Source organism: Kogia breviceps, chromosome 13 (assembly GCF_026419965.1).
Source record: "Kogia breviceps isolate mKogBre1 chromosome 13, mKogBre1 haplotype 1, whole genome shotgun sequence".
Taxonomy (NCBI): domain Eukaryota; kingdom Metazoa; phylum Chordata; class Mammalia; order Artiodactyla; family Physeteridae; genus Kogia; species Kogia breviceps.
In genome coordinates, this window is record NC_081322.1 from 2,120,964 (window position 1) to 2,133,993 (window position 13,030).

Here is a 13,030-nt window from a genome sequence, read left to right on the forward strand (position 1 = left end):
GAATCTGGTAGACTAGAAGGATACAAAATGAATGCACAGAAATCTCTTGCATTCCTATATGCTAATGATGACAAGTCTGAAAGAGAAATTAAGGAAATACTCCCATTTACCACTGCAATAAAAAGAATAAAATATCTAGGAATATACCTACCTAAGGAGACAAAAGACTTGTATGCAGAAAACTACAAGACAGTGATGAAAGAAATTAAAGATGATATGAATAGATGGAGAGATATACTATGTTCTTGGATTGGAAGAATGAATATTGTGAAAATGAGTATACTACCCAAAGCAATCTACAGATTCAATGCAATCCCTATTAAACTACCAATGGCATTTTTCACAGATCTAGATGAAAAAATTTCACAATTTGTATGGAAACACAAAGACCCTGAATAGCCAAAACAATCTTGAGAAAGAAAACAGAGCTGGAGGAATCAGGCTCCTGGACTTCAGACTATACTAAACAGCTACAGTAATCAAGACAGTATGGTACTGGCACAAAAACAGAAATATAGATCTATGGAACAGGATAGAAAGCCCAGAGATAATCCCACACACGTATGGTCACCTTATCTTTGACAAAGGAGACAAGAATATACAATGGAGAAAAGACAGTCTCTTCAATAAGTGGTGCTGGGAAAACTGGACAGCTACATGTAAAAGAATGAAATTAGAACACTCCCTAACACCATACACGAAAATAAACTCATAATGGATTAAAGACCTAAATATAAGGCCAGATACTATAAAACTCTTAGAGGAAAACATAGACAGACACTCTATGACATAAATCACAGCAAGATCCTTTTTGACTCACCTCCTAGAGAAATGGAAATAAAACCCAAAATAAACAAATAGGACCTAATGATACTACAAAGCTTTTGCACAGCAAAGGAAACCATAAACAAGACCAAGAGACAACCCTCAGAGTGGGAGAAAATATTTGCAAAGGAAGCAACTGACAAAGGACTAATCTCCAAAATATACATGCAGCTCAATATCAAAGAAGCAAACAATCCAATCCCAAAATGGGTAGAAAACCTAAATAGACATTTCTCCAAAGAGGATATACAGATTGCCAACAAACACATGAAAAGATGCTCAACATCACTAATCATTAGAGAAATGCAAAGCAAAACTACAGTGAGGTATCACTTCACGCTGGTCAGAATGGCCATCATCAAAAAATCTACAAACAATAAATGCTGGAGAGGGTGTGGAGAAAAGGGAACCCTCTTGCACTGTTGGTGGGAATGTAAACCAATACACCCTGTATGAAGAACAGTATAGAGGTTCTTTAAAAAACTGAAAATAGAACTACCATGTGACCCAGCAATCCCACTACTGAGCATATACCCTGAGAAAACCATAAATCAAAAATAGTCATGTACCACAATGTTCATTGCAGTTTTATTTACAATAGCCAGGACACTGAAGCAACCTATGTGTCCATCGACAGATGAATGGATAAAGAAAATATATACATATATACAATGGAATATTACTCAGCCATAAAAAGAAATGAAATTGAGTTATTTGTAGTGAGGTGGATGGATCTAGAGTCTGTCATACAGAATGAAGTAAGTCAGAAAGAGAAAAACAAATACCATATGTTAACACATATATATGGAATCTTAAAAAAAAATTGTTGTGAAGAACCTAAGGGCAGGACAGGAATAAAGACACAGATGTAGAGAATGGACTTGAGGACACGGGGAAGGGGAAGGGTAAGCTGGGACGAAGTTAGAGAGTAGCAATGACATATATACACTACCAAGTGTAAAATAGTTAGCTAGTGGGAAGCGGCTGCATGGCACAGGGAGATCAGCTCAGTGCTTTATGACCACCTAGAAAAATGGGATAAGGAGGGTGGGAGGCAGATGCAAGAGGGAGTGGATATGGGGATATATGTATGCATATAGCTGATTTACTTTGTTATACAGCAGAAACTAACACAACACTGTAAAGCAATTATACTTCAATAAAGATGTTTAAAAAAAAACCCTTCCCTGAAAGTGTTTGGGAGTTTGGGTCTTTTGAGCATGAGCTGCCTGTTCTCCTTGCTTGGCCCTGCAATAAACACTGTACTTCCCTTCACCACAACCTGGTATCAGTAGGTTGGTTTTGCTTGGGTTAGCAGACCCAAGTTTGGTTTGGTAATGTTATCACAACTTCATTCTGCTGGGCTCTATTTCCTTGGAAAATATTAGCTTCCCTTCCTGAGGGACAGGGTCTGATGGGCATTTCTGGGTTAACACAGGAACTGGGAAAGGCACCTCTGGACCTCAGTGTTAATATGAAATAGTCAAAGTATATGTCAAAAAATCAAATTGTGACATTAAGCTGAAATATTCTGTCATCCCACTGGTAAATGGAGTGCCTTGGTTTCACCTGGTTGGACTATAAGACATCACAAATCTTTGTATTTCCTAAGTCATTTCCTTCTTTCTATATTAAAATTGTAGGGATGGCGCATATCTGCAAAGACCCTTTTGGGTAAAAGTAGATTATGTTTCAGTTTTCAAAGAACAGCAAGTTTGTAGAATTCTGGTTTTCCTAAATATGATTTGGAAGGTAGGATGCTGACTGTCCTAATGATGATATTTTATTCTAAATTTCCATTTGCCTTGGCAAAAGTTGCCTTAAATTTAAAACAGCAGTCTGAGTTTATAGAATGTGATTTTAGTCTCTAAATTCAAAACATGTCATGAAATAAACAAGTTGCATAATGACTTGGAGGGCTTCGCTGGTCACAGTAGTACTTAGTAAGTAGTTGTTAACTGGCCTGTGCTGGTTACCAGTCAATGGAATTTGGAGGCTAGGTCAGGACATTCAGTCCTGGAAGAGTAAAATCAAAAAACATCTCCCCTGATTTATTAGACCAGAAGTGCTGAACATTGCCTGCTTCCTTCTATTATTACATTTTGGACCTACCCTCTTTCAACAAGTCTGCTGAGCTGTAACCCAGCACCTCTCTGATAAAACACTCATGTTTCTCAGAGTTTCCTGCAGACTTCATATTATAGTTACCCCACAGTGGGTTTTTGTTGTTGTTGTTTTTCTTTGTTTTTTTTTTTTTAATGGTCTGAGATTCTTAGCTGCTAGGGAAAATGTTAGAAGACAACAATGTCAACAGGAGTTTCCAAAATCCTAATGAAAGTCTGGTCCTAAATGAACAAATGAGTTTGGGACATCCAAGTTATTTCCTGATTCTATTTCTGTTTCCATTCTCTTGGTTTTACTGAAATAGAACCACTGATTGGGAGGCTGGCTGGAAATATTCAGAGACTGGGTACTCCATAAACAGTGTCTCAGTCTGCTCAGGCTGTTCTAATGAAGTCCCATAGACTGGCTGGCTTATAAATAACAGAAATATATTTATCTCGGTTCTAGAGGCTGAAGTCTGAGATCAGAGTGGCCCATTGACTGGTTTTGGCAAGGGCCCTATTCCAGGATGCAGACTTCTAACTTCTCATAGCCTCCTGTGGTACAAAGAGAGCCAGCTAGTTCTCTGACCTCTTCTTATAAGGACACCAATCCCATGCATGAGGGCTCCACTCTCATGACACGATCACCTCCCCAAAGCTCCAATTCTAAAACCACCACGTTGGAGATTAAATTTCAACATAGGAATTTTGGGGGGACACATTCAATCCAAAACAAGCTGCTTTCTGCTCCTTGTGCTTTAGAGTGTTTGGAGAATGGGGACGGGATACAGTGCCTTGACAATGTTCATGTGTAATTTTACCAGAAAAATCAAGAGAAATGTGTTTTAATGACTGAAAAACTATTAAACACTGCATGTCTATATTTATTAAGTGCCTACTCTGTACAAGACAGACACTATGTTTGTCCTCATGGAACTTCTATTTTAGCAGCATCTTCACTTTAAATAAAGGGACGGTTTCCTCTTCAACCATTCCTTCCGTGAAGTTTGGTAGTGGGTGTCACTAGCAGGACTGAAACATCAGGCTGTATCAGGACGTCAGTATCAAAATGGAGAAACACTGAGACAATAAGAATAATATAGACTTCCCTGGTGGTTCAGTGGTTAAGAATCTGCCTGCCAATGCAGGGGACACGGGTTTGATCCCTGGTCTGGGAAGATCCCACATGCCGTGGAGCAACTAAGCCCGTGCGCCAGAACTACTGAGCTCTAGAGCCCGCGAGCCACAACTACTGAGCCCGCGTGCCACAACTACTGCAGTCCGTGTGCCTAGAGCCTGTGCTCTACAACAATGAGAAGCCACTGCAATGAGAAGCCCGTGCACCGTGACAAAGAGTAGCCCCCGCTCGCCGCAAGTAGAGAAAGCCTGCGCTCAGCAACGAAGACCCAATGCAGCCAATAAATAAATAAAGTTATTTTTTTAAAAGAAAAATATAGGAGGAGGTGGGAGTGGAGGAGAAAAAAGAATAAAAAGAAATGTGTGCTTTAGTGACTAGAGGTAGGGGCAGGGAGGGAGGCACCAGGGATTGTGTTGGCAATCACTCAATGGTCCCGACCACCCAGCCCGGAAGCACATGCTGCCCATTCTTATAACATTTTACGCCGCTTGAAAGGTGAGATCCTGTTCTCATGTAAAAAGTCAGGGAACTGATATTATCCGTTTGGGCCAGTCATCCAGATCAGATTCAGTCTAGTTGCTGAGGGAAAGCAGCAGGATTTCTGACTGCCCGTCTAGACTACACTTTCCCCCTTTTATGGCTCATTATCAAAATGTTTGTGCTGACCTGTAAGCCGATAAGTGCCAGCTGGAGTCAACCCACTTGAGAGGAAAATTATTTATGATTACAATTTGGCTGCAAAGCTTCGAATTTCTGCTACCCTGAATCAAGAGTTGAAATTAGCAAGACCCCCAAACTGCATTTTCTCACTTCTGTGGAAAAGATATTGAGTAGCTTCGTTGGATCACAATCGCTACTTGTCCTCAGGATACATCCAAATGGCTGTTGCTTAGCTTTTCCCTAATCATACAGGGTCTTTGTGGCCTCACTCATCCTCCCATTAAACTCACTTCCTGACACATTTTCCCTTTTCTTTTAAAAGCCTCTCCTGGTCTGTTGGGTTATGTATTGAACTATTCATTGTGTGTGTGTGTGTTGTTTCTGTGACTCCTCCTGGCTCAAAAATGTGATGACTGAATCTACATTTTCAGCTCCGATCATCATGGAAATCCTTACCCCAATGCATATGCACCTGTTTCACTTCCAAAGCCCTCCGGAGTTTGCTTATCTGTGGCTGTTGAGCTCAGTAGCTCGGATATTGCTGATGAGGCCAAGTTTATGGTTTTGATGCGTAGGTGACAGTTAGCACCCGTCCCACAGATCAGCCTGTACTCGGGACCCAGAGAGGTGCCCTGCACATGTATGGCCATGGTCCTGTAGGACCAGAGCAGAGACTGAAGGCAAATCTGAATAAGTCGATCATCATAAAAACAACTCCTTTGTGAGCCTTCTTGATGAGGTGTCTCAGCTCTGTAGCAACTCCTTTGCATATGACTTTGAGGGTATAAATATGTGGCAAATGCACCTGCGAGTTTTTAAAGTGAGAACTTGACAGGTTTGGGCTAGTCCCAGGAAGCAGACTAAGCAAAATTACGATGGTGCCAGTACATGGGGTGGAGATTCCATAAGAGTTAGGACACTGCTCCTCAATTTCCTGCCTCTTCAGCCATGGAAAAAACCAGCTGCAGTTTTCTTCATAAACCATTGTATAAATGACTCTATGTGCTCAAGCGTGACCGGGTGCAAAGAACTTTGCAGAAAGGTCTTCTCTGGCCAGTGAGAAACCAGTTGTTTAGCCAATATCATGGACTGAGTACATACCTTGTGGCCAGTTACCCCATAAAGGAACCAAAAGTGAACGTTCTGTGTTTTAGAGGGTTCAGGGGAAGGACTTCAAAACATGTGAAAAAGATACAAAGAAGTCAACAATAGAAACGTAAGAAAATATACTTACCTAAATGAACTTGAACGCAAGTAACCAAGTTTATCAATGTGAAGTAAGTATCAAGCTTATCAATGGGCAGGTGCTTGAATGAAGTGATTCTTGAGCAGAGTTTTGAAGATGTGCCCAATACAGCATCATAGGAAGGATATTCCTGCAGAGATATTAGACGTGAATGGGGTTTACTGGGTGGGTTGCACATGAGAACACAGAGCGTGAGCTATGGACACGCATTTCACCAGTGCCATTGTCTGTCCCATCTTAACCAGACAAAAATCTCTCCTCTAACTTAACAGCCCTTTGTAGCTACTAGTGCCCACATCCCCACATGAAGACTCTGCACAGATATCCTAGTTCTCTCTCTGGATGTGTAGTAGCATCGTATTTCGCTGCCTTGTGTGGCCATGTTGATTTGCCTTGGCCCATAAAATAAGAATGAAGTGTCAGGTATTGCTTCCAGGAGAAAGCACTTAGTTGCCATCATGGGACACAGCTGTTCTCTTTTTCTTGGTGCAACAGTTATAAATGCCTGTGTTTGGAGAGCCTCCTGTGTTGAACGGAGGCCCCTGATGACCTGTATTGGGCACAGAGCACAATAAAAAAATAAACCTCTGTTGTGTGAAGCCGCTGAGATTTGAGAATTGCTTGCTGCTGCAGCATAACCTAGTCCTTGCTAGATGATTCAGTTGCACTTACGTTTTCGCTGTGTCTGGCCTTTCTTTCATTCCTCAGCTCTCTACACTCTGATTTCTCTAACATCTGAATGCAACTATTGTGGAAAGTTCACAGAGTTGCCGTATACGATAGTTTTGGGCTTTATCTTATAGGACACCTTTGCTGTATTTAATACTGTGGGCCACTTCTTTCTTAAAATTCTTTTTTTCCTTTGGCTTCCATGATATAACTCTTTCAACTCAATTTTAGATCATTGATTATGTGTTTTAGGAATAAAACCTAAATGAATCTCATTTACTCACCCAGTTTTTAACTAATATGTATGTAACTAATATTCTGATAACAAATATGTACATCCTGCTTCAGTATGTACCCTACAGCATAGACTTGTACATACAAAGGTCATTCAAAAACAACATGTCTACAGCTGAATCTGTCTCTGCTCCCAGATCTGGTCATTCTTCAAAGTCACAAATTGGTTAACTGGGGATCTTCCTGGATTTCTCTCTCTCCTTTAAAGGTAGCTTCCCAATATCATTTGTGACCAGATATTATCAGTTCTGTTTCTAAATTTTATCTCCCCATATTTTCTTTCTATACTCTCTTCTCTATCACCAAGGCTATAATCCAAGTCCTTATTATTTATCTACTAACTTCTTTAATAGCTTCTGGATTGGTCTTCCTACATCAATCCATTCTCCATGGACCTTTTGGAGACATCTTTCTAAAATACAAAAATTATCATGTCTATGTCCTCTTACTTGAAATGTTTGATGTCACCTCATTACATTGGAGTTGAAATCTAAATTCTTTGCAAGGCTCTTAGTGGGCCCTACCTAGCAGACTGGCTTCATCACTGCTTGCAGATGTTTTCCCCTCCTGCCACGCTGTTCCCCTTTCTGTTCTCTGGACCATGATTTTCCTACCTCTGTGTCCTTGTACATGCTGTCCCCTGGACGCGGACTTTATTCACCTGGATAATGTCTATTTTTTATTTTAAAAGCCACTTACTCATCTTCTCTCCTGGAAAGCCTCCCATACTTTCCAGCTTTGGGTTTTAGAGGTCTTGTCTCCATGTTCCATCACACTCATACACTGGTGGAAGGCCATGGACGTACCAGTTTCTCCTCCAAAACTGTGTGTTGCTCAACACTATAAACCCACACTTCACCTCTCTATTCCCCACACCTCTTAAATGCCTGACGTCCATTAGGTATGCAATAAATGTTTGATGAATGAATAGCCGATGGATCTGGAAGGCCATGATTGTGAGCTTTGCTTTTAACTGAAGAATTTGGGAGAGATATTACAGACATTTAAGAAGGAGATAATACCCAAATGATACTTGCAGAGGGTTAGAGTAGAAGGGAGTAGGCATTTGATATCTTTCAGAGATGGTGTGAAGTGTTGATGGTAAGAATGGGGAGGAAATGAGAAATTGTAGGCCTATGACTTTCGATTCCCCAGAATTTCATTTTTTACAGTATCACTGGAGCACACGCCTGCTATGGTTAATGTTGGTATAAAGTGTTGAAGGCAAAATTATTAACTACTTTGTTAATTCCTTCAACAGAAGGGAAACCAACTCCTTTGAAAAGGTAAACATTGAAGCCTTAAATTTTAATCTTCACAAAGTCTTCCACAGTTTTAACAATAATGTTGTCTTAATTTTGACATCCATGAAATGATCTAAGATACTTAGCCTATATCTTATATGTCTTTCTATGGTTTTCTTTCTTATACTCTTTACTAGGAAGTCTAACTTCTTCTCTTATTCTATCAACAACCCTCGGCTATTTTACTTTACTTCTGCCTTTTTCCCCCTCTCACCGGAATGTCCAGAGGTCCTTGAGATGGAGCAATGGTGATTGAGATGGTCAGCTCCTACTAGAATCACACCAGTGGTGACAAATAAGCCTTCCAACACTTCTTGGGCTCTGGAATCCTGTGGCCTCCCAATTCTTTCAGGGCTTGCAGCTTGCTCATCTTTAGCAAAAGCTAGGCATCATTTCAAATGTCATATTGCAGAGAAATCGCTTTCCCTGTCACCAAGAAAGAAAAGAAAGAGACAGTGGAGAAATGCCTTCTTATATCTGAAACCCAGCACTGTCAGCCACTTGGAATCTGCCTCCCAGACTCTGGCTGGCCTTGGCTTGGAGAACGCAGGGTTGCTGTGTTGCACAAGGAGGTGCAGAAACAAACATGGGAACAAAACCAAACACTTGACTGCAAGAAATGTTCTGCAAGTTATAAAACTGAAATACTACTTGCAGCTGTCACTTTATGCAAGGATTAAGTTGAGCTCAAGGGACTGCAGAAACTAAATAAAGAAAGTGAATTATTCATTACAGTACCTATTCAAGTTGCAGAAGATGCCCGGGTTTTGTTTTGTTTTCTTCTACTGATGGATTACTTGTGATCTCTTTGTCTATTTATCTACTCACTCACTCACTCACTCACTTGTCTTCATGTATATATATGAAGTCATGTTGTTGCTGCTAAGATGGATGGCAAAGCTTCGTATTCTTTTTTCCTGTATCCAAAAGCATCCTGCCCATTGGTCATTGTCTTGTAGTACAGCTTCTCCCTTGTGGTGGCTTGCTCTTAGCCTCATGGTCTGCACAAAGCATTGATGCTGAAATGAACATCATCGTCCAATGATCAGGGGATAAGTGCACTGAACACATCCAAGTGCCTCTTAAGGCTTTTTGATTGATAGGCTGAGTTAGATGTGTTCTCATCATTGTTTTCCAGGCATTGATCTCCATGACGTATAGCTCTTCTTCCTATTGCCCTATCAAAGGTCTTCCTCATTGGCTCAACAGCTAAGAAGTGATAAGATAACACGTCCATGCTCATACATGACCAGGACCCTTCAGCCTCTGGGTTTACTTTTGGCATCCACTGGCTTAGTTTTGCCCCTAAGGCTAGCAGTGGCTCAGAAGTATGTAGCAGATACATAGAAGGTGCCATAGCCCCCTTTTGCCCTGTCTCAATCCTATATTTGCCTTTCTTTTTTTTTTTTTAACGTCTTTATAGGAGTATAATTGCTTTACAATGGTGTGTTAGTTGCTGCTTTATAACAAAGTGAATAAGCTTTACATATACATATAGCCTCATAACTCTTCCTTCTTACGGCCCCTCCCTCCCACCCCTCTAGGTGGTCACAAAGCACCAAGCTGATCTCCCTGTGCTATGCGGCTGCTTCCCACTAGCTATTGGTTTTACATTTGGTAGTGTATATATGTCCATGCCACTCTCTCACCTTGTCCCAGCTTACCCTTCCCCCTCCCCATGTCCTCAAGTCCATTGTCTAGTAGGTCTGCATCTTTATTCCCATCCTGCCCCTAGGTTCTTCATGACCATTTTTTTTTTATTCCATATATATGTGTGAGAATATGGTATTTGTTTTTCTCTTTCTGACTTACTTCACTCTGTATGACAGACTCTAGGTCCATCCACCTCACTACAAATAACTCAATTTTATTTCTTTTTCATGGCTGAGTAACATTCCATTGTATATATGTGCCACATCTTCTTTATTGATTCATCTGTCAATGGACATTTAGGTTGCTTCCATGTCAGGGCTATTGTAAATAGAGATGCAGTGAACATGTTGGTACATGACTCGTTTTGAATTATGGTTTTCTCAGGGAATATGCCCAGTAGAGGGATTGCTGGGTTGTATGGTAGTTCTATTTTTAGCTTTTAAAGAAACCTCCATACTGTTCTCCATAGTGGCTGTATCAATTTACATTCCCACCAACAGTTCAAGAGAGTTCCCTTTTCTCCACACCCTCTGCAGCAGTTATTGTTTGTAGATTTTTTGATGACGGCCATTCTGACTGGTGTGAGATGATATCTCACTGTAGTTTTGCTTTGCGTTTCTCTAATGATTAATGATGTTGAGCATTCTTTCATGGGTTTCTTGGCAATCTGTATATCTTCTTTGGAGAAATGTCTATTTAGGTCTTCTGCCCATTTTTGGATTGGGTTGTTTGTTTTTTTTTAATTGACCTGCATGAGCTGATTGTAAATTTTGGAGATTAATCCTTTGTCAGTTGCTTCATTAGCAAATATTTTCTCCCATTCTGAGGGTTGTCTTTTTGTCTTGTTTATGGTTTCCTTTGCTGTGCAAAAGCTTTTAGGTTTCATTAAGTCCCATTTGTTTATTTTTGTTTTTATCTCCATTACTCTAGGAGGTGGGTCAAAAGGGATGTTGCTGTGATTTATGTCATTTAGGGTTCTGCCTATGAGTTTCTCTCATAGAAACTTAGGTTTCTCTCCAAGAGTTTTATAATGCCTGGCCTTACATTTAGGTCTTTAATCCATTTTGAGTTTATTTTTGTGTATGGTGTTAGGGAGTGTTCTAATTTCATTCTTTTACATGTAGCTGTCCAGTTTTCCCAGCACCACTTATTGAAGAGGCTGTCTTTTCTCCATTGTATATGCTTGCTTCCTTTATCAAAAATAAGGTGACCATATGTGCATGGGTTTATCTCTGGGCTTTCTATCCTGTTCCATTCATCTATATTTCTGTTTTTGTGCCAGTACCATACTGTCTTGATTACTGTAACTTGTAGTATAGTCTGAAGTCAGGAGCCTAATTCCTCCAGCTCCATTTATCTTTCTCAAGATTGCTTCAGCTATTCGGGATCTTTTGTGTTTCCATATAAATCGTGAAATGTTTTGTTCCAGTTTGGGAAAAATGCCAGTGATAGTTTGATGGGGATTGCATTGAATCTGTAGATTGCTTTGGGTAGAATAGTCATTTTCACAATGTTGATTCTTCCAATCCAAGAACATGGTATATCTCTCCATCTATTTGTATAATCTTTAATTTCTTTCATCAGAGTCTTATAGTTTTCTGCATACAGGTCTTTGTCTCTAGGTAGGTTTATTCCTAGGTATTTATTCTTTATCTTACAATGGTAAATGGGAGTGTTTCCTTAATTTCTCTTCAGGTTTTTTTCATCATTAGCATATAGGAATGCAAGAGATTACTGTTCATTCATTTTGTATCCTGCTACTTTACCAAATTCATTGATTAGCTCTAGTATTTTCTTGGTATCATCTTTAGGATTCTCTATGTATAGTATCATGTCATATGCAAATAGTGACAGCTTTACTTCTTTTCCGATTTGGATTCCTTTTATTTCTTTTTCTTCTCTGATTGCTATGGCTAAAACTTCCAAAACAATGTTGAATAACAGTAGTGAAAGTGGGCAACCTTGTCTTGTTCCTGATCTTCATGGAAATGGTTTCACTTTTTCACCATTGAGGACGATGTTGGCTGTGGGTTTGCCATATATGGCCTTTATTATGTTGAGGTAAGTTCCCTCTATGCCTACTTTCTGGAGGGTTCTTATCATAAATGGGTGTTGAATTTTGTCAAAAATTTTTCTGCATCTATTGAGATGATCATATGGTTTTTCTCCTTCAATTTGTTAATATGGTGTATCACATCGATTGATTTGCGTATATTGAAGAATCCTTGCATTCCTGGGATAAACCCCACTTTATCATGGTGTATGACCCTTTTAATGTGCTGTTGGATTCTGTTTGCTAGTATTTTGTTGAGGATTTTTGCATCTATGTTCATCAGTGATATTGGCCTGTAGTTTTCTTTCTTTGTGACGTCTTTGTCTGGTTTTGGTATCGGGTGATGGTGGCCTCATAGAATGAGTTTGGGAGTGTTCCTCCCTCTGCTGTATTTTGGAAGAGTTTGAGAAGGATAGGTGTTAGCTCTTCTCTAAATATTTGATAGAATCTGCCTGTGAAGCCATCTGGTCCTGGGCTTTGTTTGTTGAAAGATTTTTAATCAAAGTTTCAATTTCAGTGTTTGTAATTGGTCTGTTTATATTTTCTATTTCTTCCTGGTTCAGTCTCAGAAGGTTGTGCTTTTCTAAGAATGTTTCCATTTCTTCCAGGTTGTCCATTTCATTGGCATATAGTTGCTTATAGTAATCTCTCATGATCCTTTGTATTTCTGCATTGTCAGTTGTTACTTCTGCTTTTTCATTTCTAATTCTATTGATTTGAGTCTTCTGCCTTTTTTCTTGATGAGTCTGGCTAATGGTTTATCAATTTTTTTTATCTTCTCAAAGAATCAGCTTTTAGTTTTATGGATCTTTCTATTGTTTACTTCATTTCTTTTTCATTTATTTCTGATCTGATCTTTATTATTTCTTTCTTTCTGCTAACTTTGGATATTTTTTGTTTTTCTTTCTATAATTGCTGTAGGTGTAAGGTTAGGTTGTTTATTTGAGATGTTTCTTGTTTCTTAAGGTAGGATTGTATTGCTATAAATTTCCCTCTTAGAACTACTTTTGGTGCATCCCATAGGTTTTGGGTCATCCTGTTTTCATTGTCATTTGTTTCTAGGTATTTTTTGATTTCTTCTTT

General features: G+C 39.5%; 1 protein-coding gene across 13 annotated transcripts in view; it reads right to left on the reverse strand.

Annotated features, from left to right (window-relative positions):
* Positions 1 to 8,688, reverse strand: part of LOC131768113 (COP9 signalosome complex subunit 8-like) — a 312,045-nt gene extending 303,357 nt beyond the window's left edge. For 12 of the 13 annotated variants that reach the window (XR_010836169.1, XR_010836177.1, XR_010836176.1 and 9 more), the window contains exons 1-2: positions 8,456 to 8,666; positions 5,963 to 6,104 (exon numbers count right to left, since the gene is read on the reverse strand). The gene's annotated coding sequence lies outside the window, so the exon portion shown is untranslated. Of the gene's footprint in view, positions 1 to 5,962; positions 6,105 to 8,455 lie in introns of all 13 variants that reach the window. The other variant, XR_010836170.1, reaches the window with a different exon arrangement.
* Between the last annotated feature and the right edge of the window lie 4,342 nt (positions 8,689 to 13,030).